Raw genomic sequence first — 5425 nt, 5'->3', positions numbered from 1 at the left:
TTGTGCAGAGAATAACCACAATGCCAAAGCATTAGTTTTAAAAACACTGCATTCTCATGTTGGGCAACACGTATCATACCATGGTAATAGACAGTTCTGAAGGCAAGCTGTTCAAAACGATTGCTGTGGGTACTGTTTAGCAGCCACAAAACATGTCTTGTGCCCTTTCCCAAGTCCTGTAATCTCAAGGCTCTGTTGAGTTTTTGCCTCAAATGCCCAGAGTGGAGCCAGGCTCATGGCTGCTTTGCCCTGGGGATGGAAAACCAAAGTGGTGAGAGGTATGCTCCATCTCTCCTCCGGCAGCTGAGGGAAGTGTCAGAGCAGAACAACTGGCTATGCAGGGAAGGGTGCTTGGAACCATGGCTGGAAAATGCCGAGAGCAAAGATGATGATTTCTGCCTTAAATACGACCCCGTGCTGCACCTTCCATCTGTGGGATAAAAGATGCTCATCCCCTTCCCTTCTGTCTATGCTAAAACACAAGACCCTACAAACTGTATTAGTAACATCTACCAATACAGATTTGGCAACACACTACCACTGTCAGTACTTGCATTGCACAAGGTTAACACTGTGCTACCTCCTGCTATCACATTCTGGCTCTGATTCACCTGTAGCTTGCCAGTGTTTTTCTGTGTGCATCACAACCACAGCACTCAGCAGCAGCTCAGTGGCTCGCTCACTCATCAGCCCCATGCTGATGACCCCATACAAGCTTGGCATACCTGTATTTCTTCAGAGATGGCATCTCACTTCCATGGAACCCATTCTGAGGGCTTACTAGTGCACAGGAATGCAAAAATACATAGCTGTGTGCCAGGACTAACCCTGTCTGCTAACCACATCTGCACATTTTGTGCTGGATCATCGCCTCACCTCAGCTTTACTCCATGTACTTTAAAACCAAGCAATTCACAAGTAAGGTTGTATTACTAGAAGCAAGAGACAAGGCAGCATTATTTACACTTCAATACAATCAACTGCTTTTCCCTTCTGAGAGTAAGAGAAACAGCCATCTGGCTTGCACAGTACAACTGCCCACTGCTTACCCCCGCTGCAGAATCACCAGGAGACAAAGGGAGAAAAAGGAACTGACTAAAATTAGTCACCCATTGGGCATCAACCCAACTGTCTGAAGAAACAATTCTGTCTTCAAAATATAAATCCAATGATCAGTATTTAAGGTAATTCTGCATATTTTAATATTCTGGAATTTTTCAGTGACAGATTTTGCTATAGAAATGCTCTTTCTTCACAGGACTTTCTGCACACAGTGTTACTGTTTCCCTCTCCCCTTTGCAACACCAGTGAGAAAAGGCTTCAACTCCTTCAAATGCATGTTAATTCATATACTGCCACCTTTTTGGTTGTTGAGGTGGTTGGTGTTAACTCTCTCCTGGGTTAAGTACCCACTGCCCAGTTGTGTTACACAACTTGCCAGAAGGCAGCAGGTGCTACCAGAACACTGGCACAAGCTCCACTGAATCAGATTTCCAATTTGAAAGTGAAGCTGCACAGTCTTACCATGTTACAAAATTTCATTTCTCTTGTCACTGTGTTTAATTAGAATTACATGTGAACACCCAGTTACAGCCCACTGTTGACTACAATCTACACTGGAGAAGTCACAAGGATCACACTTAAGCCAGTCATGAGCTATCCTAACATTTCAGACACTTATCTTTATAGCACTACGGAAGATTCCAAACACAATTTTGTGATGTTCATTCTAATTAATCCTTACAAACTAAGTTGTATACATATGAAGATGGTGTGAAATCAACCTAGAATGAAAATACAAGCTTGGTCTAAGAATTGAATAGGAAACAAAAGATCCAGATATAGCGATAGTTACAGTGTAACTGGAAAACATCCAGTTCACCAAAAGCAGAAGGAATAGGAATGGAAGCACAAGACATACTTTTGGAAACTTCCACATTTCTATTAGCTCACCAGCACTCCATAAAACATGAAGGTCCCTCTCTGTCCAATGAAAACAACTAAAAAACCCCTACTTGCACTAAACAGAGGCTTCTGCTGCACTGACCTTGCTCCTAAGGTCTGTATTTACCCCTGACCTTCACAAATACAGGCACTGTGTGTCTGCTCCACATGCCAGGCAGACTCAGTGACAGCCACACCTCGGGTAAGGGCTTGTACTACAGCACAACTCTATGTGACACTAACACGATGCATTGGGTATCTGTTCCAGGTGAAACAGCACACTTAGCAAACCTCACTGGTGCCCTGTAGGCAACATGAAGGTGCCAAAGGGAAAACTATATTGAGTTAACCTCTTGAAATGCACAGTGCTTTCTCTGGAGCGTGGGTATGATCAAAGTAGGAAGAGTATCACAGAATCACTGTTATAGTGAGAATGGAAAATAGATCTAATGAGCAATAAAATGCTACTATCTATTAATTATGGCTCTCTTAGTTGATCCGTGACTTGCATTTATCATATTGTAACAAGGTACAGTATAGACAACTGAGCTGTACCAAAGGAAGAGTATCACTTCCATCCTTAATTTTCGATGATCCTTCATAAATCTCCTCAGTTAAAACAATGACACTGGCCACATCACACTGTTAACCCTTTTCTCCCTGCAGTTGTCAGAGCTGTAAGATCCACGCCAGGCAGTCAGAAACAGGATCTCAACCCCTAGCCACCTCCTGTTACAGAAGTAGTTGGCACGTTCACAAACCACTGCGATGCACAAAACAGCATCACTAAAGATTCAGAACTACTCTGTTGTACATACATTCACCAAAATTACCAGCTGCCCTAGTTTTAGCCTAGCATGTATTTGCAGTTCTGCAATGCTTTACGTAAGCACGGTTCTGCTAGAGCTGACATTCAGAACAACAATAGACACTAAGTGGCAGGTCTGAAAGAGATTTTAAACCTCTCGGGTATCCCAAGAGTGATTTTTATTTTTTTTTGGAAAAGCGACAGTTGGAGTAACTTTAAAAAGAAATGGTTATCGGTCTGCGTACCTTCCTTAACTGCTGAATTATTTAGTGAATAATCAGAGTCACTTTCTACAAAGATGTAAAACTATTAAACTGAAATCCATTATCAAAATGTCTGTTGTCATGACCATGCACTGACAATAGTCATGGCGTGGTCTACAAGACTATCGGCCAAGCCATTGAGGAGAGGCCCCCTTTTACCTGTAAACTCCTTTTTGCTTTGTAACTCATGGAGGAACAATGGATTCCACACACAGATCATTGCAACAAAGTCTCTGTACGTTAACAACCTAATTGTTTCTCTCCTTAGAACAAAGCTCATTAGAAACAAAATAGCAAAAATACAGCATATTGTAAAACATGCTCTACCACGCAGTGACTAATTAACATGACTTTTCCTGTATAAACTAATGTGAATATCTCATGTAAGCCTAACAACATTAGTGCCTCATGAGCAAGCCTAAAAGTCAGTACTGTAAGATGCACATACTCTAGAGCTAAGGAAGGTGCTGCACAAAGACCTGTAACAGTAACACCACTGATCTTGTAAAAATACAAGTGTATACTTCAGACCAGTACTTCTATGTAAACAGTTGCACAAAAGTAACACCCACAAGTTTCTGTAGCTATGACTGATGCCTGCCTACAGGCAGGCAACTACCCTTTGCAAGCAGCAAATTCACGCTCACTCCTTTCCACCTCACCCATGAGTACCATCGTGCACCACCCCTGTAAGAAATGCAGGCTCAGTCTTCTAACTTGTTGCTCACAAAAGCCATCTTTTCCTCTGTCAGTCTCTGAACCTTCTTTGCTCAGATGCCATCTTCAGCTGTAAGTACCAGGACTTAAAGTACAGCAGTGATTACAAAAGCACACGATAAAACACGATTGATCTTACAGTATCCCTTATCAAGTGGTTTCAGACTGAGGAGCATGCCAGAGCAAAGGGGCAGGCACAGTAGTGACCAATAACAGAACCCAAGGGAACAGCATGAAGCTGTGTCGGGAAGGATCAGGTGGGGCTTAGGAAAAGATTCATCACCAGAGGGCGGTGCGCATGGCCCCAGTGCCAGAGTTGAAGGAGTGTTTGGAGAACGCTCTCAAAGGGTTTGGATTTTGGGTGGTGCTGAATGGAGCTACGAGTTGGGTTCAGTGATCCCTGTCCATTCCAACCTAGGATATTCTATGAGTCTATGACTACGACTCCTGCTTATCATATCACTATAAACAAAAGGGTTCCAAAATACTTGTAATAGGATAAGGGGAAGACTGCAATACAAAGAGTACTAAAGCTAATATATATATACACACACACACACACATATATATATACACACACACGCACACTATACATACATATATATACACACAGACATATTTAACAAGCTTCAATTCATAGAGTCATAAAACCATTTGATTTGGAAGGGACCCCTAAAAGTCATCTAGTCCAGCTCTCCTGCAATGAACAGAACACCCGTCGCTTGATCAGGTGCTCAGAGCCCCTCTGGCCTGACCCTGAATGTCACTAGGGATGAGGTATCCACCACCTCCCTGGGCAACCTATGCCACTGCCTTGCCACTCTGATTGCAAACAACTTCTCCCTTATGTCCAATCTAAATCTCCCCTCCACCAGCTTGAAACCATTTCCCCTTGTCCTGTCACAGCAGACTCTGCTAAAGAATCTGACCCCTTCCTTACTACAGCCCCCCTTTAGATACTGAAAGGCCACTCTCAGGTCTCCCCAGAGCCTTCTCTTCTCCAGGATGAACAGCTCCAGCTCTCTCAGCTTGTCTTTACTGAGTCTGTCCTTGTAGGCTGAGAGCTCTGTTCAGCCCTTACTGAGTATCAAGGAACCCTTGGGTTATTTTTTCCAGCAGGCAGTTTAGGGGTCTTATGGCACATGCTAACAGTACATCTACAAACCGTAACACACATATACTAACTACTTCTAATATCATTGAAGAGCACAAAGAAAAACAAAACAAAACCCAAAGTAAGTCATAATCTTTCCTCCTTTATTCGCCCTTTTTTCCTTCGTGTTTTCTCATCCTGGCATACTAGCAGCTTCAGTTACTCACTTGAAAAACATCATCTTAGGAAGACTGCCATATAATTTAGGAGGACAACATGTCAGCAGGAACATTTTACACTGAAAATGCCCTCTCTTATATCACTCAAGCACACGGTGCTCGACTCCACACACAAAGAAAGGTGCGCCCTTCTCATCCATACTCCAGTTTCCACCCGGTCCTCGCGCTCCCTGAACGCCACGCTCACACAAACCCCACGCCGTCACACAGGTCTGGACGTGGGCACACCCGTCCGCCCATGCCCCCATCCCACACGACCGGCCTTCCCCCCCCGCACACGACATGGGGTCCCGGAGGCCTCCTCCAGCCCCCCGCGGTGCCCATAGCCCCCGGCGGCGCCCGCCCCGCCCGCACTACGCGC

The sequence above is a fragment of the Meleagris gallopavo genome, chromosome 2 (assembly GCF_000146605.3).
Source record: "Meleagris gallopavo isolate NT-WF06-2002-E0010 breed Aviagen turkey brand Nicholas breeding stock chromosome 2, Turkey_5.1, whole genome shotgun sequence".
Classification (NCBI taxonomy): Eukaryota; Metazoa; Chordata; class Aves; order Galliformes; family Phasianidae; genus Meleagris; species Meleagris gallopavo.
Note: the sequence above shows the minus strand (reverse complement) of the source record.